This window comes from Delphinapterus leucas, chromosome 16, assembly GCF_059928025.1.
Source record: "Delphinapterus leucas isolate spDelLeu-1000000601 "Yukka" chromosome 16, BTC_Dleu_Yukka2, whole genome shotgun sequence".
In the NCBI taxonomy this organism is placed as follows: domain Eukaryota; kingdom Metazoa; phylum Chordata; class Mammalia; order Artiodactyla; family Monodontidae; genus Delphinapterus; species Delphinapterus leucas.
Genome location: NC_143144.1, coordinates 45947123 through 45974058, shown reverse-complemented (window position 1 = coordinate 45974058; position 26936 = coordinate 45947123). Strand labels below are relative to the sequence as shown.

Here is a 26936-nt window from a genome sequence, read left to right as displayed (position 1 = left end):
CGGTTTTGGAGTGAGACTGCCTCAGTTTCTCACTTAGATCTGCCACTTAGTAGCCATGAGATCTTGGGCAAATTAATAAATGCTTTTCTGTCTCAGTACTTTTTCATCTTATTGTGTAAAATGAAAACAGTACACACAAATAATTTGAGTCTGTGTGTAGGTACAAGTAAGTTTTAAATAAGATTTAGCATTCATAAATGATAACTGTTAGAATTAATCAGTCAATGCTGTTGTAATCTGTCCTGATTCCATTCAACATCAGGAGATATGATGCTACTAAATTGGTAAAAGATCTATGCAGAAATCTGTGAACTAATTTTAGATAAGAACAAATTGAAAATTAATCTGGTGTCAAGTTAGTTCCTAATGAGCATGTGAAAAAATCAAAGAAGAAAAATAAATACTAAAATTATTCAAAATCTAAAGTTTACAGGGCTTCCCTGGTGGCGCAGTGGTTGAGCGTCTGCCTACCGATGCAGGGGACAAGGGTTTGTGCCCCGGTCCGGGAAGATCCCACATGCCACGGAGCGGCTGGGCCCGTGAGCCATGGCCGCTAAGCCTGCGCGTCGGAAGCCTGTGCTCCACAACGGGAGAGGCCACAACAGTGAGAAGCCCGTGTACCGAAAAAAGAAAAAAAAAAAAATCTAAAGTTTACAGACTTTTAAGATGTTAACCAGGACATAATTTGTGATATACTTGTAACATCAACAGTTATGAAACAACTTGACTGTTCCTGAAACCTAACGTTGTTTCAACTGCTAACCTTTACCTTCCTAAATTGTAAATGGCATTTTAGATTTATGAAGCATCCTTTAAAGTTCCCTATTACTAAGAACTTAGAGAACTTGATCAAACACAATTTATTAAATTGACTGTGATTCTTTTGGTACCCCTTCCATCTGAGCTTCATAAAACTGTGCATGTAGAAAAATCTTGTTGAGATAAAAAAACATTTCGACTAAGGGGAGTCATATTAATGACTTAATAAATATGACTACTTTTTCTGGGACATGAAAAGTATGGTAAAGATTCTTAAGCAGCGTATAGTCATATCCAAATAAATACATAATTTGCCCCTAAAGTTATGAAAAAAGGGCTCTAATTCACATAAATACGTAACGTCCCCCTAGAGCTACGTAAACAGTACTATAATTCAAATAGCTCATATTTACCAGGTTAAAAGAAAAAAGAAAAACTGGGTTTCTTTTTTTGTCATCACTGTTGTGTCACCCTATATAATTTATCACAATCACCTGGAAAGATTTTACTCCTTTCTAAAATACTTCCCATGTATAAGCTTCTCAAATTTAACTCAAAACAAACTCTTACTTTCTAAATCATTCTTATCTCAGGAAAAACCAAAGTGAACATATATGTTAAATAATACTTTCCTGTTGCATGATTGTTCCATTTCTGCTTCATTGAGAAGTCTATTTATACAACTCCTACAATGTGTCAGGTACTGTTCTACTCAAGTAACAAAACAACGTGCTAGCTCTAATAGTGATTCAAGTCTAACAGGGTAGATATAAAATAAACAAATATATATATACACACACACACACACACATATATACACACATACATATATATATGTATATATATCCATATGTAATATCAGGTTTAAATAAGTGATCAACTAATTTCACATTTTTAAAATTAGTTATAAAATATACAGGTGAGGTGCTATACACTAAAATCTGTGGACTTATTTTTCTTTCCTATTCTAAGATTTATTACATGTATTCATTAAACTCTATAAGGTAGGTTTCTAATATTTTCATTCCCAGTTTTTACATGAGGAAACATGTTTCTCTGAAACACACAGAAATTTTAATTTTGTTAAAGATAAATGCAATTTAAAAAATGGTAAGCCAGCTCTATCATAGTTGGACACTTGAGTTGTCTCCAGTTTTTGATTATTATGGAAATATCATCAACAAATCTCCTTATACATGCTTTCTGGTGGAATATGTACCACTAGAGGAGACCTGCTGAGTCACAGGGTATCTACTTGTTTACCTTTCTTTTATTTTCTTTTAACATCTTTATTGGAGTATAATTGCTTTACAATGTTGTGTTAGTTTCTGCTGTAAAACAAAGTGAATCAGCTATACGTACACATATAATCACCATATCCACTCCCTCTTCCATCTCCCTCCCACCCAGCCTATCCCACTGCTCCAGTGGCCACAAAGCACCGAGCTGATCTCCCTGTGCTATGCGGATGTTTCCCACTAGCTATCTATTTTACATTTGCTAGTGTATATATGTTAATGCCACTCTCTCACTTCGTCCCAGCTTACTCTTCCCCCTCCCCGTGTCCTCAAGTCCATTCTCTATGTCTGCATCTTTATTCCTGTCCTGCCCCGAGGTTCATCAGAACCAATTTTTTTTTTTAGATTGAATATATACGTGTTAGCATACAGTATTTGTTTTTCTCTTTCTGACCTACTTCACTCTGTATGACAGACTCTAGGTCCATCCACCTCACTACAAATAATTTTACAATTATTTGAATTTTACAAATAATTCAATTTCATTTCTTTTTATGGCTAAGGAATATTCCATTGTATATATGTACCTCATCTTTTTTATCCATTCATCTGTCATTGGACACTTAGGTTGCTTCCATGTCCTGGCTATTGTAAATAGTGCTGCAATGAACATTGTGGTACATGTCTCTCTTTTTTTTCTTTTTTTTTTGTGGTACAGGGGGCTCTCACTGTTGTGGCCTCTCCTGTTGCGGAGCACAGGCTCCGGACACGCAGGCTCAGCTGTCATGGCTCATGGGCCCAGCCGCTCCACAGCATGTGGGATCTCAGGCTCTGGACGCACAGGCTCAGCGGCCATGGCTCACGGGCCCAGCCTCTCCGCGGCATGTGGGATCTTCCCAGACTGGGGCACTAACCCATGTCCCATGCATCGGCAGGCGCACGGACTCTCAACCACTGTGCCACCAGGGAAGCCCCATGTCCCTCTTTGAATTATGGTTTTCTCAGGGTATATGCCCAGTAGTGGGATTGCTGGGTCAAATGGTAGTTCTATTTTTAGTTTTTTAAGGAACCTCCATACTGTTCTCCATAGTGGTTGTATTGATTTACATTCGCACTAACAGTGCAAGAGGGTTCCCTTTTGTAGTATAGTCTGAAGTCAGGGAGCCTGATTCCTCCAGCTGTTTTTCTTTCTCAGGATTGCTTTGGTTATTCAGGGTCTTTTGTGTTTCCATACAAATTGTGAACTTTTTTGTTCTAGTTCTGTGAAAAATGCTATCAGTAGTTTGATAGGGATTGCAGTGAATCTGTAGATTGCTTTGGGTAGTATGGTCATTTTCACAATGTTGATTCTTCCAATCCAAGAACATGGTATACCTCTCCATCTGTTTGTGTCATCCTTGATTTCTTTCGTCAGTGTCTTATAGTTTTCTGCATACAGGTCTTTCGTCTCCTTAGGTAGGTTTATACCTAGGTAATTTATTCATTTTGTTGCAATGGTAAATGGGAGTGTATCCTCAATTTCTCTTTCAGATTTTTCATCATTAGTGTATAGGAATGCAAGAGATTTCTGTGCATTTATTTTGTATCCTGCTACTTTACCACATTCACTGATTAGTTCTAGTAGTTTTCTGGCAGCGTCTTTAGTATTCTCTATGTATAATATCATGTCATCTGCAAACAGTGACAGTTTTACTTCTTTTCCGATTAGGATTCCTTTTATTTCTTTTTCTTCCTTCTGCTAACTTTGGGGTTTCTTTGTTCTTCTTTCTCTAACTGCTTTAGGTATAAGGTTAGGTTGCTGATTTGAGATTTTTCTTGTTTCTTGAGGTAGGACTGTATTGCTATAAAATTCCCTCTTAGAACTGCTTTTGCTGCATCCCATAGGTTTTGGGTTGTCGTGTTTTCATTGTCATTTGTTTCCAAGTATTTTTTGATTTCCTCTTTGATTTCTTCAGTGATGTCTTGGTTATTTAGTACTGTATTGTTTAGCCTCCATATGTTTGCATTTTTTACAGTTTTTTTTTCTGTAATTGATATCTAGTCTCATAGCGTTGTGGTCAGAAACATACTTGATACAACTTCAATATTCTTAAATTACCAAGGCTTGATTTGTAACCCAAGATATGATCTATCCTGGAAAATGTTCCATGAGCACCTGAGAAGAAAGTGTATTCTGTTGTTTTTGGATGGACTGTCCTATAAATGTCAATTAAGTCCATCTTGTTTAATGTGTCATTTAAAGCTTGTGTTTCCTTATTTATTTTCATTTTGGATGATCTGTCCATTGGTGAAAGTGGTTGTTAAATTCCCACACTATTATTGTGTTACTGTCGATTTTCTCTTTTCTAGCTGTTAGCAGGTGCCTTATGTATTGAGGTGCTCCTATGTTGGGTGCATATATATTTATAATTGTTATATCTTCTTCTTGGATTGATCCCTTGATCATTTTGTAGTGTCCTTCCTTGTCTCTTATAACTTTCTTTACTTTAAATTCTATTTTATCTGATATGAGCATTGCTACTCCAGCTTTCTTTTGATTTCCATTGGCATGGAATATCTTTTTCCATCCCCTCAGTTTCAGTCTGTATGTGTCCCTAGGTCTGAAGTGGTCTCTTGTAGACAGTATACATATGGGTCTTGTTTTTGTATCTATTCAGCAAGCCTGTGTCTTTTGGTTGGAGCATTTAACCCATTCACATTTAAAGTAATTATCGATATGTATGTTCCTATGACCATTTTCTTAATTGTTTTGGGTTTGTTTTTGTAGCTCATTTTCTTCTCTTGTGTTTCACATTTAGAGAAGTTCCTTTAGCATTTGTTGTAAAGCTGGTTTGGTGGTGCTCAATTCTCTTAGCTTTTGCTTGTCTGTAAAGCTTTTGATTTCTTTATCAAATCTGAATGAGGGGCTTCCCTGGTGGCGCAGTGGTTGAGAGTCCGCCTGCCGATGCAGGAGACACAGTTTCGTACCCCAGTCCAGGAAGATCCCACATGCCGCGGAATGGCTGGGCCCATGAGCCATGGCCCCTGAGCCTGCGCATCCGGAGCCTGTTCTCCACAATGGGAGAGGCCACAACAGTGAGAGGACCGCGTACTGCTAAAAAAAAAAACAAAAAAACAAAAAATCTGAATGAGATCCTTGCTGGTTAGAGTAATCTTGTCTGTAGGTTCTTCCCTTTCATCACTTTAAATATATCATGCCACTCCCTTCTGGCTTGTAGAGTTTCTGCTGAGAAATCAGCTGTTAACCTTATGGGAGTTCCCTTGTATGTTATTCGTCATTTTTCCCTTGCTGCTTTTAATAATTTTTCTCTGACTTTAATTTTTGCCAATTTGATTATTGTGTGTCTCGGCGTGTTTCTCTTTGGGTTTATCCTGTATGGGACTCTCTGTGCTTCCTGGACCTGGGTGGCTATTTCCTGTCTCATGTTAGGGAAGTTTTCAACTATAATCTCTTCAAATATTTTCTCGGGTCCTTTCTCTCCTTCTTTTCCTTCTGGGACCCCTATAATGAGAATGTTGTGGCGTTTAATGTTATCCCAGATATCTCTTAGGCTATCTTTGTTTCTTTTCATTTTTTTTTCTTTATTTTGTTCTGCAGCAGTGAATTCCACTATTCTTTCTTCCAGGTCACTTATCCGTTCTTCTGCCTCAGTTATTCTGCTATTGATTCCTTCTAGTGTATTTTTCATTTCAATTATTGTATTGTTCATCTCTGTTGTTTGTTTTTGTTTCTGTTTTTGCGGTACGCGGGCCTCTCACCGTTGTGGCCTCTCCCGTTGCAGAGCACAGGCTCCGGATGCGCAGGCTCAGCGGCCATGGCTCACGGGCCCAGCCGCTCTGTGGCATGTGGGATCTTCCTGGACCAGGGCACGAACCTGTGTCCCCTGCATTGGCAGGTGGACTGTCAACCACTGCGCCACCAGGGAAGCCCTATCTCTGTTGTCTGTTCTTTAATTCTTCTAGATCTTTGTTAAACATTTCTTGCATCTTCTCGATCTTTGCCTCCATTCTTTTTCCGAGGTCCTAGATCATCTTCACTACCATTATTCTGAATTCTTTCTCTGGAAGCTTGCCTATCTCCACTTCATTTAGTTGTTTTTCTGGGGTTTTATCTTGTTCCTTCATTTGGTACATAGCCCTCTGCCTTTTCACCTTGTACCTCTTTCTGTGAATGTGGTGTTTGTTCCACAGGCTGCAGAACTGTAGTTCTTCTTGCTTCTGCTATCTGCCCTCTGGTGGATGAGGCTATATAAGAGGCTTGTGCAAGTTTCCTGATGGGAGGGACTGGTGGTGGGCAGAGCTGGCTGTGGCTCTGGTGGGCAGAGCTCAGTAAAACTTTAATTCACTTGTCTACTGATGGGGGGGGGGGGCGGCTGGGTTCCCTCCCTGTTGGTTGTTTGGCCTGAGGTGACCCAACATTGGAGCCTACCCGGTCTCTTTGGTGGGGCTAATGGCGGGCTCTGGGAGGGCTCATGTCAAGGAGTACTTCCCAGAACTTCTGCTGCCAGTGTCCTTTTCCTCACGGTGAGGCACAGCCACCCCCTGCCTCTGCAGGAGACCCTCCAACACTAGCAGGTACGTCTGGTTCAGTCTCCTTTGGAGTCACTGCTACTTCCCCTGGGTCCCACTGCACACACTACTTTGTGTGTGCCCTCAAATAGTAGAGTCTCTGTTTCCCCCAGTGTTGTCAATGTCCTGCAATCAAATCCTGCTAGCCTTCAAAGTCTGATTCTCTAGGAATTCCTCCTCCTGTTGCCGGACTCCCAGGTTGGGAATCCTGACGTGGATCTCAGAACCTTCACTCCAGTGGGTGGACTTCTGTGGTATAAGTGTTCTCCAGTTTGTGAGTCACCCACCCAGCAGTTATGGGATTTGATTTTATTGTGATTGCGCCCCTCTTACCGTCCCATTTTTGCTTCTCCTTTGTCTTTGGATGTGGGGTATCTTTTTTGGTGAGTTCCAGTGTCTTCCTGTCGACGATTGTTCAGCAATTAGTTGTGATTTTGTTGTTCTCAAAAGAGGGAGTGATAGCACATCCTTCTACTCTGCCATCTTGAACCAATCCTTGACATTATTTTTTAATCTAGTCTGAAAACTTTGTTTTTCAATTTGAGTATTTTCCCCTTTACTTTTAATGTAATTTTTGTACAAGATGAATACTTTTATTTTGAACACTCTTAGTAAGTGTTCATATTTTTCCTACCTATTCTATGTTCTTTTTTGTTTGTTCCCTTTCTTTATTTTGTTTGATTAATATGTATATTATTCATTACTTCATTCATGTTCTAGGCAACAAAAACATTAGACTGTATTTGTCGGTTATCTCCCAGTTTATAATTAGTGTTCTTATGTTTTAAGTATATATCTGTTCTTATGTTTTAAGTATATATCTTTACATGATATATAAAGATATACACACATATCATGTAAAGTTATATACTTAAAACAAGATATATATATATATATATATATCTTTTGCATCAATACCCCCTCATTCTCATACTACTTTGATTTTTATTGATACCTACTATCTGTCATATTCTGCAAAATCAAAAACAAACAAACAAAGCAAAACACCTCACTTCAGCAATCTTAATTTAGGTTTACTCACTGTGGTTCACAAATCTTTATGTCTATTCGACATGGACTATTCGAGGTCTAAAGACATTCCTTGCTGGGTTGCAACAACTGATATTCTCCTCAGATTGCAAATCTTCCCAAAAGTGTTCTTCTCTAATATATTCTCTCAGTAGGATCCTGCTATATTTTAAGCCAGAACCTCAAAGGTAATCTAAACAATACATAGTGTCTACACTTTTCTCCTTTACCCTCTGCAATTAACAGGTCATCTTTTCTCATTAATTTATCCACCTAATATTCTTCCTACACCCTCTTTTTCCATTTTTATTCAGTTCAAGATTTTTACCTTGCATCTCTTTTCAGCTCACCTCTTCAAAAAATTCTCCATCCAGCTGTGGGAATGATATCATAAATTGGCAAATATGAATGCACTTATATTCTAAGCCATTTACTGGTCCCTTATTGCCTAAAGCTCCTCTTTATAACTGATGGTGCCTTTCAGGATATGACCCCAACTTGTTCTTCAGTTTCATCTCCTTCCATTCAATCCTTTCTTTTTCTTTTTTTTTTTTTTTGCGGTACGCGGGCCTCTCACTGTTGTGGCCTCTCCCGTTGCGGAGCACAGGCTCCGGACGCGCAGGCTCAGTGCCACCAGGGAAGCCCTAATCCTTTCTTAATTTAAGCTTGTTATACAGAACTCCTTATATTTAAGTCAGTAGCAATCCATGAAAATAAGGTCTACTAAGTTAAACAAAACTTAAGTGATAGTAGAAACAGTTCACCGCATAAATTCAAAACACCATCAGGAGACAACAGTGCTGAAAACAGACATGAAGTATGAATTTTTGATTAGTATAAGGCCAAAATAGAAACATTACCATAATACAGTGGCATGAAATTTTATTTAAGACACTTTTATTTATAGAATATTATTCAATTGCCATTTTTATACATCAAAAATTGTTGAACATTGGCAATTTCCTTGAGTCCAACCTTATAATTACATCTGAACTCTATTTCTCCAAGTTTCCAGGAACAAAGAAATAGAGTTCAGAATTTTTATATATACCCTTGACGTTTGAACGGTACAGGTCCACTTACATGCAAATTTTTTCAACAGTAAATACTACATTACTACACAATATATGGTTCCTTCCTCCCTTCCTTCCTTTCTTTCTCTCTTTCTTTCTTTCTGACTGTAAACCATCTACCTGTCAAGAGAAATGCAAGGAAACATTCTTTCAGAAAGTGCCAACAAATTATCTCCAATAAATCACATCATGTCACAGCAGCAGAGTACATTTAGTGTGATATTCAAGGTGACAAAAAGAACAAATTAATATTGACTAAAAAAATTGCCCATCTGTAATGAGATCATTAAAGACCAGGACAAATATAACCTCTATATTATCCTGAGAGTAATCCTTCACAGGCGCAAGAAAACACTATGTCTGCCTTGACTTGTCCTTGTTTACTTTTTATTATGTCAAAAGGAATTTTTTGAAATGGGATGCATGTGTTATCAAAGACATCACTGCCAGAAAATATTTATCTTCCAAAAATTACTTAAGAATAATCAGCAGCAATTAGACTTTGCAATTTGTTCTTCAAACCAACAAGACTAATTACTTAATGATACAATTATCCAAAACTAATTGAGAGTCTCCAATTACCCAGAGAGAAAAAAAAATACTTGCAATGCTTTATGTCTCACAAACAAAGAATTTTAAACCTTGGTAGCCAATTCATGTGCTGCTCCAGGTCTTGGTTTTCTCACAGTTAATAAGGAGAGTGACTAATCAGGACTTTAATTTTAGAAGCTTCTTTTATAAATCTGTGATGATGACTTTGTACCTATCTTTTGCATTCTGATGAAGTGTAAAATATTTTGACACCAACAATCTCTTAAACCCTGAATGATTTTTTTTTTGGAAAAGCATTTAGATCTTTCTAGTCTTAACTGCATTAACTGCATGCCTTATACTAAAAGAAGAAATAGCATGGAAAATATCTTGCAATCTTGCACAGAGTAAAATGTATTTTACTTAATTTTATTTTACAGGCAGCACTGTAGTTGCATTGTGTATATATATATATATATATATATATACACACACAGACATAGTATATATACACACACACATACATATATACATACACATATATACATATGGGTATATATAAAATTGCAATGTATTTTCCCAGGGGAGAGATATAGATATAAAGATAAACCCATTCAAGCCAATTAAACTAAGAACTACTCAGATAAATGAAGGATGAGAAAAATAGCTAAATTTCATTTTTTCTTATAATTATGTTTTGATGTTTAAATAAACTTTGGACTCTTTACAAGAAAATAGATATGAGAGAGTATGAGCAAAATCAATGGAGGAAAATATCATCAATTACACACATTCTACATAATCAAACCATAGAATATATGACCATAGTAACAGTGGGATAGGATTGCCTTGGTTGTCTTTAGGAAATGCATTGAGAGAAAACCATAATTAGGCAGCTTTGTAAAGAAATCTTGCCTCTACAAATAATGTTTAAGATAAAATGTTTAATGTTTATATAAATTGTATCACTCTAACATTTTTCCAGATGACATAGGAGTTTAGAGTTTGGAGAAACTGAAGATTGATCAATGTGTATAGCTGGAGATGAGTATAGAAATAAGAAATGGAAATAGATCATGTGTTAAATTTTAAAAGATGAATAAAACTTGGAGACTTGCAAGGTAGGGAAGATTCCATTCTAAGTAAACTGAACAGTGTGAGCAAAGCCAAAAAAATGAATATATTTGTAAGACATGAGGAAGTTAATCTGAACAGAATGAGGCAATATCAGAGAGAAATTGAAGTTAAGAATACATTGACAAAAGGTCAGATTATGGAAGGGCTTGAAAATCAGCCAGTGGAGATAGATGACATTTTTCCTGATAATAATGAGAAATTACACAATTTTTGAATAGGAGAGTGACACAATTAAAATAGTGTTTGAAAAGGTTAGTTTTCAGCAAGGTGCTGAAAAAAATTGGAGGGGGAGTGGAAGTAGTCAAATTACATAGGATACTTTGAATTCAAATTGAACATTATAAATTTCTTTATGAAAAATGAACTAAAGACATGTATCCAACAACAGTTAAACATGGTACAGGAATGGATTTTAAAATTAGATATGTTGCCCAAGATAACTCATCTATTAGTTTATACTCAAAGCTAGCACTCAAACAAAAAAAGCAAAATCTCATTCAAAAAGTATGCTTTAGATGCTAAAATAATTAATCATGTAACATGATTAATTACATTAATTAGCATTTGTCTGTTTTAGCAGAAGCCTATTAAGTAAAAGTTAGCTCAAAAAGGTCGAGCATTAACTAACAAGTAATTTCGACTGTTAAACTTTAAAAAGCTTTTATTTCTTTTATTTATTATTTTGTTTTTAGTAATACAATCTAGAAAGTCTCAGATTACAGGAAACATCATTTCTTCAATTTTTAGTGAATAGAAGAATGTTGAGGTAAATAAGATACATTTTAAATAATTTCAAAAAGCATGTAGAAGTTATAGGCCCAATGCTGTGTTTAATACCCAAATTATACTGACTTCCTCCTATAAAGTAGGTACATATTTTAAGATTAAAAAAAAAAGACATGGAGGTAAAGATGATTTGCTAAAGTATAGGCTATTAAAAATATAGTTCATCTTTTGTGTCTAAAGTACACATAATAGATGATATTAGAGATACTTCAGAAATATTTTATAATTTTTTATAATATTTTATATTTTTTCTACAAAAAATTAATAGAGTAAGCACTATTTTTAAAAAATAACATAAAAAGGGTTCTTGGCCCATGGATTTTGGTTCAAAGGGAAAACAAAACAAAGTAAAACAAGAAATAACAAAAAAGCATGTTCTAATAAAAGCAATAATACTACTTTAAAAATATTTTTAAATAGTTTGATAAGGATTTTCTTATAAGAATTTAGCTTTTATATTAAAATATTTTTAATATGCCAGAACCTGATTTTAAAATTGAGAAAATAACTTTAAATTAATAAAATCTCAAATACATATTTTCTTCTAGTATTGAATTACTGCTACCACCTCAGAGATACAAAACAAAAATCTGTCTCATTTTACAATGAGAATAAATAGCACCTGTTGAGCCTCAGTAAGCATGTATGTATTTAGATTCAGGCATTAAGTTGTTGAAGATGATTAAAAAATGCCAACATTTTGGCCATTATTATAAATAAAGCAATTTTTTTCCTGTAGCAAAGTGAATTCCTGAAATCATATCAGAAGTCACTCAGACCTTATTTCTTTTAAAGCACTATTTTTAAAAATGTCTTCTTGATATTTTTAAACAGTTAAGATTGTTATTATAGAGGAATAATTTCAAAATATTTAAAATATACAGTCAATTACATATATCAATAAAAAGGAAGCAGAGAGTAGTGGATAGAAACTGACCTCATTCACTGTGGCATAGTAGCTTTCATGCTTGAATGTGGGTGAGTTGTCATTTCTGTCTCTCACCACGATTCGAACTTCATGGTAGATAACAGTACCCACTTTTTTGTTGATGCACTGAACCTGTACCACGATGGAGTGTATGTTCATTGGAGGCTGAAACACAGAAATTGCATCTTTTTAAAAAAATAATTGAAACTGAAGCATCTCATTACTGTCAAAGTATTTGTTTAATAAAATCTATGTTTATTCACTTTTAAATGATAGTAATCTATAAAAATTGATCCATTTTGCCTTATTTTAAGGAAAGTGAAGACAATCATGATTATTTCATTGCTTAATTTTCAGAATATAGGGTCTGAGGTAGTATTATGTTCATAATTAGAAAACTGGTGATGAACACAATCACAAAATTAATGTCTGATATTTGATGGGATGCCACAAATTTTGTCCTTCCAAAAGTCAAAGAAGCAATGACATAAACTTCTAATTTATAAAAACAATGTATTAATGATAATATACATAGGATAGAGAGATTGTATAACATGGTATATCATTTGTTTAAATCTATATTTTTGCTAAAGTATTAAATGTTCATATCTGATAAAATCTAAAATACAGATAACCAAAAGAAGAGAATCCATTCACAACCCAATCAAACTTCCTAATTCTATACAGTTAGATGTTTATTTTGCTAATCTTTCCCTCTTTCCAAATATACATTTGTTTTATACACACACACACACACATACACACACACACACACGTGAATATCATCCCATGTTTGCAAATACAGATTTTCTATAGCACTTTGATGTATACTACTATGAAGCTATATTTTGTATTCCATCATAAGTCTATAGCATAGTTGGTCTAAGTAAAAACTTATAATGAGATGTTTATTATTGTCAATTTTTGTCATTACAAGCAAAATGTTTATACCTTGGTAAACATACTGTACATAAATATGTGCTAACTTTAATTATTTTTTATGATAAATTCTTATAAGGGGAGAATTGTCATCAAGGGGGCATTTATTACTCAGGTGCTATGATGAAGGGCTTGCAGAAGTGGGATACACACATCTCTGGCTCTAGAGTTAAAGTGTTTAACACCACAGAATATTTATTTGTGATTTTTAAAATACTTTTGAGTTTATAAAATTTTCCGTACATATAATTCTATCAATATGATCTATTCTGACCACCCTGTTTAGAATGCCATGCCTCCAGTCTGCTCTGTCCTTTCAACTTTCCCCCTACTTATTTACTGTTTTTACTACATTTCTCACACATCACATGGCATATTACACATTTTATATACTTGTTTGAGTTTGTCTCCCTTTACTATACTGGAAGCTTCATAAAGCCTGGGGTGTTATTTTGGTCATGACTAAATCTCTCTACCCAGCAACTAGCACTGTGTCTAGAACAGATGACTGAGTACTACCCGAGTTGTACTGCTGTGCTTCTAGCCTTAGTTCCATAACCTACTAATTGTATGATCTAGATGCAAACTCTCTCTGTGCTTAGTTTATTCACTTCTAAAAATGGGGATAATACTAAACACTGACATGACATAATCATCATAAGTATTATATGAGCTTACCCTGTGCTAGGCACATATTAACACATAACAGATGTAAACTATTTTTTACTTATAAAAAGCTAAATCTCCAAAAAAGTAAAAAAACATGAATCTAAAAAAATACCAACTAACAATCTTGAATTATAAAACAAATTATTAAATATTTGGATTAAAACCAATTTAAAGACATAGCAATGATTACTGGAACTTAGGGTAGGTTCATTAAAAATGTCACATTTCTAATGAGTAGAATGTTGTAGAAACTATACCTAACCTGAAGAAAACATTGTTTAATATCAAGATATTTTTATGGCCAATAAAGAGAAATGCAATCGAATTGTATTGTACCTGGCTGAATAATTGTATCTAGGAAGAATAACTTGAAGCATCATTATCATATGGAGGAAGGTCTCTAGTGAAGTACCATACAGATCTGAGTTCTAATGTCTGCCCCAACTCACTTTTAATCACTGACATATATAAATGTATTAAAGCCATGTGTGTAAAATCTGTGAATGCTACAAAGTTCAGAAGGATATATACTACATTTAATGATAAAAAAAACAAGGTTCAAAATCATTTTATCAGAATAATAAGTATCAAAAATCTACATTTTACAATAATAAATTTAAATAATCTTATTTGTATTAGAAAAAAGCTAATTGCCCAAATATAGTAATAAGTGACTACAAACATTAATACGAAAATATAATTGTAAAATTTTGAGTTTTAAAAAATTTTGAGTTGGCATGTCAAGATGAGTTTACATGCCAACACTGTAAATGGACTACTAGAATAATAATACAAACTACTTCATATGCATTAATAATAGACGAAGAGATAGGTGGATTACAACAAGCACCATTTTATGGGCAAATTGGAAGTGAAGTCTAATCATCCTCAGAATGTGTGATAAAATTTGAGATGTTTAAACTAAAAATCACAAGATTCATCAGACATCTGAATGGTTGTTATGAAAAGATAAATTAGTTTATTCATTGTAGTCTCAGAGTATAGAAATAAGAACAATAAATAAAAAGTATTACAAAGCATATGTTTTCAATATAAGTAGAGATTTTCTATTAATCCAAAGTGGGTCAGAATAGAATGGACTATCCAAAAAATTAAGCCCCATCACTGAAAATCTGCAAGCTTGAGACTAAAAGATAACTTAAAAAGACTAGGTCTTAGAAATATTCTGGAAAGAATTTAAATTATATGACCTCCATTTTTACTACCAGTTTTAAAGTCTTTGCTTTAATAGGCTTTTTAAGAAAAGTACTGCATATTTCAATTGTAAAGTAAAAAACAATAAATACTTCTACTATTAGCCCTTGGCACACCTCTCAGAAGACAATCAGGTGACAATTTATGTTCTTCTAAAGTTATTTATCTTATAAATATTGTGAGAGAGACCTATAAAACCATTCCATATCAACTTCTAATTCTATAGTAAGTGTTAGCATGGGACAGAAAGGTCACAATCTTTGTAAGTAGAGGATCAGATGTAGTGTGCTGCGACTCAGCGCCACTTAGTCGCACTAAGTGCCCATAGATTAGATATAACCAGGTCACCTGGAACTCTTGTCACTGTCAACTTTAGTCCCCTATGCAACTGTTAGTAGCATGGATAGAACTTAGCTTGCAATAAATTCCAACCATAATGGATCATGATGAAGGCAAGAATTCCCTGTGGCTAATATACAGCATTCACTGTAATCTCACGTTGGAATACAATCTATTCTGCTCTGTAAGAAGGTCATAAATATACCAAAGACAGTTCCACCAAGTCTATTAGTGAGAGTTTAGGGAATCCAAAATGCTTAGGAATGTGTTAGGGAAGTTTTGGTTTATTTTTAATAACTGAGCGGCAAAAATAAGTCATGGCAATTCTATCTTCTCTGATTCTCTTAAATTGCTTCATTCATGAAACAAATCAGAAAAAAAATGCTGTGTATAAACTGTTTGAGGGTAATTATTTAGGGTGATTACCATTCATATATACCTAGACATGCAAACTATTGTCCAAATTTAAAAACAACTGTTCAGCATAGTACTCTGAATGTATATTTGCATATCTGTATGTTAGTACACATGTGTGAATACATTTTGACATACATAGATAAAGTTCAGGAATGATATGTACCAACAGTTGATGAAGGTTATCTTTGAAAAGTAAGGCCAAGAGTAAAAAGTAAGTGAAGAATTTTTTTCCAATAAATATGTATGAATTTTTTTATTTGAAAAACATTTATTACATTTTTCAATCACTTAAGTTGCAACATGCAAAGTGAAGCTTTTATAAATAATTTATTGATGTGAACAGTGTAGATTATAGTATACATATTCAGTCTAAGGAGAACTGAGTTTTTTCTAGAAGCTACATTATTTGGATTACTTAATAAATAAATGTTTAGCAAACCTGAATAAGAACTGATTTTATTTTTCATAAAGCAAAGGCAAATGTTATTCACTCCTCACAGGAATGGAAGTTTTTTATCATGATTTTTCTTCCTATATACATACTATTTTTACAAAATAAAAAGTCTTTATTACTTTAAAAATAAACTGGAGGACAGTGAAAGGAAATAAGACCCAGTGTGTTGTAGAAATACTTTTTAAACAATGAAACAAAAGTTAACATAAATGGCTGGCCAGAGTTATAAGTGTACTTCATAAATTAAACTTTCAAAATAAATGGTATATTTAAAGAAGTTGCCTAAAGAAGAAAGTACGGATTTGAAAATATTGTTAGGTATATGTAACATTTAGAAATGTGTAGGTTTTTCAGAATCAGTTATTAAGGACACTAAGTTTATTTAATTGTACTTATTTTATGCAAAGTTCAACATGGGTTGGGATTAATATGACACAGTCCTTTTACATTAAGCAAATCCTATAAAACTGATATGAGATGAATATAGATAACTATAATGTGAGTCAAAAAAGAGTTCTGAAGGAATTCCCTGGCAGTCCAGTGGTTAAGACTTGGTGCCTTCACTGCCAGGGCCTGAATTCAATCCCTGGTTGGAGAACTAAGATCCTACAAGCTGCATGGCACACCCCAAAAAAAAAAAAAAAAAAATGAGTTTTGAAGGCTTAGGAGTTTGGAGTAAGAAATTATGTACCAGCGTTACTATTAGGAAATATTTTATGTAGAGAGTAGAAATTTAAGACATGTTTTGGTAGTAGATAACATTTAACTGATGGTAATGGATAAAGGTAATTTCAAAGTATAGGTTCCAAAGAGTATCAGGGTAGGCGTGATAAGAAAAAGTTAGATTATGTTGAGGGAACAGCAACTAGTTCAGTTTTCCTAGATTAGAGAATATACGTTTCTAAATAAAAGGAAAAGAGATAGGCTGCAGCTTGAATCTAGGAAACCTCAAGGGACAGTTTGCACTGAGAATTCATCTACCAATAAGGTCATAACTGTGCTTTGAGACACTAAAACTGGAGAAGGTTGAATCGTGAAATATAGTAAGGAGAACTATTAGGAGATTTTTCCAAAGTCAAGTGAGAACTAAGAGGGGTTGTCCTGGAGTTATGCTGATGGATGCAAATGCAAGACATTCTCTGGAGATAAAGGTACAAAACTTAGTAGTTAAATGGATATTGGCCTGGAAATAGAAGTCAAAGCTCTTTGTGCATTTACCAATTTAAAATCCAAAAGAAGAGATGTTAAGATATTCAGCATGTTCCATGCTCTTGGATTCTAAGAATTAATATAGTTAAAATGGCCATACTACCCAAAGCAATGTACAGGTTTATTGTGATCCCTATGAAATTACCCATGACATTTTTCACAGAACTGGAACAAACAATCCTAAAATTAATATGGAACCATAAATGACCCAGAATTGCCAAAGCAATTCTTAGGAAAAAGAACAAAGCAGGAGGCATAACCCACCCAGATTTCAGACAATACTACCAAGCTTCAATAATCAAAACAGCATGGTATTGACACAAAAACAGACATATGGATCAATGGAATAGAACAGAGAGACCAGAAATAAACCCACACACCTATGGACAATTAATCTTCAACAAAGAAGGCAAGAATATAAAATGGGGAAAAGAGTCTCTTTAGCAAGTGGTGTTGGAAAAGTTGGACAGCCACATGTAAATCAATGAAGGTAGAACACACCCTCACACCATACAGAAAAATAAACTGAAAATGGCTTAAAGACTTAAATATAAGACATGACACTATAAAACTCCTAGAAGAGAACATAGGCAAAACATTCTCTGACATAAATTGTACCAATGTTTTCTTAGGTCAGTCTCCCAAGGCAATAGAAATAAAAGCAAAAATAAACAGATGGGACCTAATCAAACTTGCAAGCTTCTGTACAGCAAGGGAAATCATAAACAAAATGAAAAGGCAACCTACAGACTGGGAGAAAATATTTGCAAATAATGTGACAGACAAGGGCTTAATTTCCAAAATATACAAACAAATCATACAACTCAACAACAAAAAAGCAAACAACTCAATTGAAAAATGGGCAGAACACTAAATAGACATTTCTCCAAAGAAGACATCCAGATGGCCAACAGACACATAAAAAGATGCTCAGCATCACTAATTATTAGAGAAATGCAAACAAAAACTACAATGAGGTACCACCTAACACTGGTCAAAACAGGTATCATTAAAAAGTCTACAAATAATAAATGTTGGAGAGGGTGTGGATAAAAGGGAACCCTCTTACACTGTTGATGGGAATGTAAATTGGTGCAGCCATTATGGAAAAGTGTATAGAGGGTTCCTCAAAAAACTAAAAATAGAGTTGCCATATGATTTAGCAATCCCACTCCTAGGCATATATCCAGACAAAACTATAATTCTAAAATATACATGCACCCCTATTTTCATAGCAGCACTATATACAATAGCCAAGACATGGAAACAACCTAAATGTCCATTGACAGATAAATGGATAAAGATGCTGTGTGTGTGTGTGTGTGTGTGTATACACACACACACACACACAGAGGAATATTATTCAGCCATTAAAAAGAATGAAACAATGTCATTTGCAGCAACATGGATGGACCTAGAAATTATCATACTAAGTAAAGTAAGTCAGAAAGAGAAAGACAAATACCATATGATATCACTTACATGTGGAATCTAAAGTACAACAAAAATGAACATATCTATGAAACAGAAACAGACTCACATAGAGAACAGACTTGTGGTTGCCAAGGGAGAGAGGGGTGGTGGAGGGAAGGATTGGGAGCTTGGGATTAGCAGATGCAAACTAGTATATAAAGGATGGATAAACAACGAGGCTTGACTGTATAGCACAGGTAACTATATTCAATATCCTGTGATAAACCAGAATGGAAAAGAACATGAAAAAGAATATATATATGTATAACTGAGTCACTTTGCTGTACAACAGAAATTAACACAACATTGTAAATCAACTATACTATACTTCCATAAATTTTTTAAAATGTTGAGATTGTTATGAACACAATTTTTCACTATTCAAATCTTTTAAAAGTTTGCCCAGAGTTTTGAGATAAGTATAACAGGACTGTGCAGAATTATATTTTTTATTGCAATTTGAATTATTGATTTTATTGTGACCACTATTATCCTATGTCCAATAGTGAATAGAGAATATTGCTCATGAGACCATAATTATAGACTTTAAATTAATAGACTTTAAAACAAAGAGTATAACAAAAGACAAATAAAGGCATTACATGATGATAAAGAGGTCAACTAAATAAGAAGATATAACATTTTTAAACATATATATACCTAAGAGTGCCTAAATATATAAAGCAAATATTAAAAGGCATAAATAGATAAATTAACACTAATACAACAATAGTAGAGGACTTTAATTCCCCACTTATATCAAATGGATATCATCCAGACAGAAATTCAAAAAGGAAACATTGACCTTAAATGACACATTGTATCACATGGACTAGATAGGTAGCAATAGAACATCCCATCCAAAGGAGCAGAATTACCTATTCTTTTAAAGTCCACATGGAACATTCCCCATAATAGATCACATGCTGGCCAAAAAACAAGTCTCAATAAATTTAATATTACTGAAATCATATTGAGGTATTTTCCCACAACAACTGTATGAAACTAGAAATCAATTACAGTAAGAAAACTGCAGAAAATACAAGCATGTGGAGACAACAACATGGTACTAAAATAATAAGCAATAGGTCAACAAAGAAATCAAAGAGGAAATTTAAAAAAATACCTTGAGAAGAATGAAAATATAAACACAACTTTCAAAAATCTATAGAACACAATAAAAACAGTTCTAAGAGGGAAATTTATACTGATACAGAAAAATATCAAATAAACAACCTAGTTTTACACCTAAAGGAATTAGAAAAAGAACAAAGCCCAAAATTATTAGACAAAAGGAAATGATAAAGATCAGAGTGGAAATAAATGAAATAGAGACTAAAGGGCAATAGAAAGAATAATGAAACTAAGAGCTGTTTTTTTAAAAGAAAACCAAAATTAATCTTTAGCCAGACTCATCAACAGAAAAAGAGAGAGGGCCCAAATAAAGTAAATTAGAAATGAAAGAGGAGAATTTACAACTAATATCATAGAAATACAAACAATGATAAGAGACTACTATAGATAAGTTTATGTCAAAAACTGGACAACCTAGAAGATATAAACAAATTAGAAACATATAATCTTCCAAGACAATATGGAAGAAATAGAAAATATGAACAGACAAATTACTAGTGATGAAATTAAACCAATAATCAATAAACTCCCAACAAGCAAAAGTATAGAACCAGAAAGCTTCACAAGGGAATTCTACCAAACATTTAAAGAGTTAATACCTATCCTTCTCAAACTATTCCAAGACAAAATACAAATGAAAGGAATGCTTCCAAACTCATTCTATGAGGCCAGCATTACCTTGATATCAAAACCAGACAAAGACATTATAAAAAGAGAAAATTAGAGGCCAATATTCCTGATGAACATAGATGCAAAAATTCTTAACAAAATATTAGCAAATTGAATTCAACAATACATTAAAAGGTTCATACATCATGATCAAGTGAGATTTATTCCAGGGATGCAAGGATGGTTCAATATTTGCAAATCAATCCAAATTATACACCATATTACCAAATGAAGGATAAAAATCATATGATCATCTCAATAGATACAAAAAAAGGATTTGACAAAATTCAACATCCATTCATGATAAAAAAAAAAAGACTCTCAACAAAGTTGGTAGATTGGTACTATAGCTCAACACAATGGCCAATTTTTTTTTTTTTTTTTTTTTTTGCTAAGAACATAGTATTGATTTAACAACAAGCGATTGGTCTTACATGTATTACTATGCACCATTACTTTCTCTGTTCAAACAACCAAAACTAAACAAATCAAATGCAATGCTATTTATTTTTTGTTGATTTTCACAGGTGAACCTTTGATGTTGAGTTTGTCCACAGAAACATTTGATCTTCTCCCACGTTCAATGGCTGGACTTAGATGAAATTTCTCCCTTCTTTTAAGTTCTTGGGATCCTGAATTCTCATGACCAATGCTTCACAGCCTAGAGTTTTCTAGATTGCACCACTGTCCCCTTGGTTGGCACTTCAGAATCTCATTTTGCCACTCATCATCAAAAGCATGCATCACTTTCATTCATATTGATGAACTCTTGATTGACCTCTTTATCTCCAGTTTTGCTGTTCTTTGACTTTTTCTTTTTTTTTTTTTTTTTTTTTTGCGGTACGCGGGCCTCTCACTGTTGTGGCCTCTCCCGTTGCAGAGCACAGGCTCCGGACGCGCAGGCTCAGCGGCCGTGGCTCACGGGCCCAGCCGCTCCGCGGCATGTGGGATCTTCCCGGACCGGGGCATGAACCCGTGTCCCCTGCATCGGCAGGCGGACTCTCAACCACTGCATCACCAGGGAAGCCCTATTCTTTGACTTTTTAATGACATGAGTTTGGTCATGAAGGTGATGACCAACAGCCATTTTTTCTAGTCCACTCTCAAGAATCTCTCAGTGCCCTCCTACTTTCTTTTATTCCTCCTGGAGCCCTGCGAGTTTGAGTTGAGGTCTGGAAAATCTTTGGTTGTTCATCTCCTACTTTGGAATAAGTCATAACTGAGGAAGAACTAAACAAATGTCCATTTGGATCCATTGAAAAGTGACCAAAGTTTCTTTGTAATTCCTGCATACTGTTTCGTATATTTAACATTATTTGGTCCATTGACTGAAGAGGGTTGACATCTGTACAAGTCAAGGAGTTTTCTCCATCCTCACGTCCCGTACGGTTACAAGCTCTTCCTCTACCATCAGAGATGCTGAACATGTCTCTTCCAAAAGGTTCAGAAAAATTTCTCATCATCTGTCGCATACTTTCTCAGTGTGCCATAAAAGAATCAGAGAAGGGATCATCCTCAAAGCTGCTGCTCAGCATCCCGAACATCCTGGCTCTGTCTCAGGTGGCGACATTCAAGGACAGACTGGAAAACGATGCAACTTGCCGTGGCAGCATCCTGAGCCAGCCTGTTCAATAATGGCCATTTATGACAAACTCACAGCTAACATCATACCCAATGGTGAAAAGCTGAAAGCTTTTCCTCTAAGATCAAGAATAAGACAAGGATGCTACTCTCACCACTTTTGTTCAACATAGTACTGGAAGTCCTAGTGCCAGCAATTAGACGAGATAAAGTAAATAAAAGATATCCAAATTGGAAGGGAAGAAGTAAAACTGTCACTATTTGCAGATGATATAATACTACATGTAGAAAACACTAAAGACTTCACAAAAAAATGACTATAACTAATAAATAAATTCAGTACAGTTTCAGGATACAACAAATTTAATATACAGAACTCTGTTGCATTTCTATACATTAATAATGAACTATCAGAAAGAGAAATCAAGTAAACGATCCTACTTACAACTGCATTAAACAGAATAAATACCTAGGAATAAATTTAACCAAGGAGATAAAAGATCTGCACTCTGAGAACTCTAAGATGTTGATGAAAGAAATGGAAGATGACACAAATAAAAGGAAAGATATACCTTTTTTGTGGACTGGAATAATTAATATTGTTAAAATGCCCATACTATCTAAAGCAATCTACAGATTCGATACAATCCCTATCAAAATAATCATGGCATTTTTCACAGAACTAAAACAAATAATCTAAAAATGTGAAAAGGGGATGATATCAGAATAAAATGAATACACTTAACTTTGGGGGAAAAATCACTCCTCTGTTTTATTTTGTTTCATTTTTCTCATGTTACTATAGACATGTGCTAAATTTTAAAGACTGGCCCTTTACCTATATATTTATCTCTAAATCTACTGCACAGTTTATGAAAGAAAATACTGAATTAGCAAAACTTTGTTTCCTTTCAGCTCTAACATTCAATAATTCTGTAAAGCATCTGTACTCAGCTAACTTTAAATGATACTATATTCAAAATACGTGCTCTATCTAGTTAATCTTGCCTTGATCTTACATTTGGTATTACTATCTGGCTTTTCCTTTCTTCTTCCTGATTTCTCTGTCAGTGAGGGTTCCACCATCTTAATTTTGTAACAGAAACCATTTAATCTCACACTTTGAATTTCTGGATTGAGGGCATTCTTAAATAACATTATTATTTTTTACCCTGAACTGAAAGCATTTTCCTCATCAACCTTTCTCAACTAATGCTGCCAGGAAAGAAAATAAAGGAATAACGTCTTATTATTTATCTGTCACTCCTTCATGGTCACAAATTCTATTTGGAAAAAAAAAAAAGCTGCGAAGTGCCCCTACTCATAGAAGGCCCGGCCCAAGTCCTGTGTCTATTTTAATTCTGGTTTTGTAAGTCCCACCACCCTGTAAGAGTACTTGTACAAAATGGCAATGTTAGATCTTTGTCATGACGTTCTTTAACTATACAGGCTTGAATTCACTTAGATAAATAATTGTATATTTATCTAGATAATTATATATAATTATAAATAAATTATCTAAATAATTAGATAAATGTTTAGAACATCTTTTATTTACTATTTTGTCACTATTTCAATAAGTTGATTTGCCAATTGGTAAATACATTGCAAATATGTAAGCATATTTTTGTTTTCTTTTCTTTTGTTTTTCTTTACAGATTTCCCTCTGCCATATTCATTTAACATTTAATATTCTTTAGGTGTCCTATTCTCCAGCATCTTTAGCTAATTTCAGGTAGGTGTCCAATGACAACACTTTAATTTGTAAAACATCTTTTCAAGTTTAACTTAACCATAGCATTTCTAATCCAAAAGAACATTTTAAATGGAAAGGAAATTATTTTTGATTATTGTGTTAAAAAACAAGCCTGGATGGTTCTTTAAATGATACGTGTGCAAATTTTTGTAATTATTTCTTTCAGGTCAAATCAATTTTTAAGTGTATTCCCATGATACTATTTCAGTTTGCCCAATGTCCAATAAATGCTGCCCTTATCAGAAATTAAAAAACAATACCAAGGAAACAGATAAGTATCTTAAAAAGTGAAGGTGATTTTGGGTAAATAATTAAAATTAAAACAATGTTGTAGGTTGGAGACACGGAATGCATTTTATGAATACTGAAGGTTATCTTTTCCTTTGACTCATAAATCAGACCTAGAACTTATGCTTTTTAACATCAAATTGAGAAAAAAAAACTGATTCCAAAAAGAAAGTAATTTACCAGTAAACAAGTAAATTATCATAATCATAGGTGATTTTAAAAAAGGAAACAAAATATAAAATGACAGTGGCCTAAAATAGATAAATATTCTATAATTCTCCAAACATGTTACATTATAAAATTCATATGACTTGGATATGAGTATTCCTACTTAAAGCCAGTAAAGGATGCCTTGTGGGGAGTGGGAAAAACAAGTAAAGGGGGGTCAACCATACGATGATGGATGATAACTAGACTTGTGGTGGTGATCACTCTGTAGTGTAAACAGATTTTGAACTATAATGCTGTACACCTGAAACCAGGTGTAATATAACATAGCATAATGTAATTTAAAAAAAGAAGGATGCCTGTGAGTAACACAGCTTGGGGAGACTCTTGCACCTTGCCAGTTTGTGCCGTTATCCAAATTGCTTTCATAAAAGCAAGACTTATTATAAGATAAATTAAGATAAGGCAAGATAAATTCTAAGATAACAACTGTCCTTATTCTGTTTTATGCCTTCTTAACCACCCAGACAAAACTGTAAATTGTGGGGTGTGAAAAATGTTGCCATGATGAAACAACATAGTGAGTGAGGGCAATGATGGAGATGGGAACAGCATCAAGGATGACTTTTTCCCCCCTAGGTTGAGCCAACAGACTCATTCCTGTTCTCCACTGATATCCTCCTCTCACATCTGTCCCCACTGCTCAGTCAGCTGAATTATGGGCCTCCCCAAGTGTACAGGGCAGCCCATGCTGGTGGGAGAGTCCTATTACTGCCCACCTCAACACAAAGCTCTTAAAGACTCTGAATTTTAGATATGAAATAGATTAGGGATCATCTACTTCACACATATTTAAAGTGAATAATAAATCCCAAACACTGTGGTGATACGATTCAGGTTCACTAGGTTGAATATCTGACATTTCGATTTTATAAAGTGGAAATTTGGGAGTAGGCATGTTTAGATGTACTTCTCAAGTTTTCCCAAGGTTCTGTACAATTACTGGTTATAACACCCACACACATACATACACACACTTTTCTCTGCACTCAAGACTAGAATGCAAATAAGTGAGACTAAAGTTACATTACAGAGCTACTTAAATCTACTCAAGTTTTTTAACTTTTCAGAAAGAAGACATTTAACTTTGGTTATTTAGGTATTATTAATACCTAAATACTTAGGTCATACTACCTGAGAGCGACTGGACTGGGACACTGCCAGGAAACTTCTGCTCACCTTCTTTTAATTTTTTTCAGCTCTATAAGCACATTGCCATTCATCTCTCAATGAACACTTACTGCTTGAAGAGCACCCTCCTGTTAGTAGTTCAACTAAAGTTTCTGTCCTCAAGCCAACATGTAGTTGTACTCTCAAATTCTGCCATGAATTGGGCTGTGCGTATCCTGCTTTTCCAAGGTTACCACCCCTTTATTCTGAGCACTCCGTTCTCTCCTTATTCAGAAGTCTGACAAGCTTCCAGGATGTCAGAAGAGGAATACAATGGTTCTCTCAGACACAGATGGTTCCTCTTTCTTTCTTATTCTTCTTTCAAGGAGTTAAAAAAAAATGTTTTTGTTGATGAACACAGAAAATAAACTCAAATTACATAACAAAAATTTGATATATCAACAAATACATGCAGATATTTAAATGATGATAAAGTTGTAACAGAGGGACAAAGAAAAAAAATGTACTAACATCTCTATCCAGAACTCTGCCCGTGCTGTTCAGGAAAAGCATTTGTTTAACAGGATCCAGCAATACCCAGTAATCCACGTTGTCCTTTAAAGAGAGTTCTATGGTTGGCTCTGGTCCTCCAGCAGTCCCTTTGATCAGCATGTTATCCACCAGAACAGTACCTGCAAACCAAAGAGAATTACTTGAAAATATATTCTACCTGTATGCATTCTTTAACAAAGATCATATGCTTAAACCCCAGCTGACTTGCAAATCTGTTTCAAACCAAAGATATTCAACTTCATATCTGTCATGATATAGAAAATGTCCTGCTTCAAAAAGGCAAAAATACCTTTATAATGCTATTTATAAATGATATTTTTGGGAGGTGAGGTGGGAGACAGATTCAAACACTTGGTGAGTCTCATCATCTATTTCTTGCATCCTTTTAACAGCATGAATCTGTTCCCCGCCCTGTCCATCACTTCTCACAGGAGTTATCACTGAATTTTATCCTGAACAAAAGGAAAGCCTATAATAACAGAGGCTGATACTTCAATTCACTCAGTAAGACTTCTGATATGAAAAGAGATATCCTGAAAATAAGAGAAAGGAAGAGATAAAGAAGTAGCAGAGACTCCCATGGTGAGAACTGCTTCTTTATCTTTTATCTTAGAGCAAATCCATAAACCATAAATCTTAATGTGAAAGACAAAACTAGTGTTCAGATACACAATAGAAGCCATTCTTCCCTAAGACATGTCTGGGGTACTCAACTAGAACAACATACTATTTTAATGTGACATTTCAATGTTTGCTTTCTTATTATTCTTTCCGTGGGCTGAATTGTAGACACTTGTTGAGTAAGAGCTGAAGCGAGAGATCTCTAATCTCT

The 26936-nt window shown here is 34.4% G+C and overlaps 1 pseudogene; it reads right to left on the bottom strand.

Annotated features, from left to right (window-relative positions):
* Nucleotides 1–20028: 20028 nt before the first annotated feature.
* LOC149747270 (myeloid leukemia factor 1 pseudogene) lies at nt 20029–24155 on the bottom strand (annotated as a pseudogene).
* Between the last annotated feature and the right edge of the window lie 2781 nt (nt 24156–26936).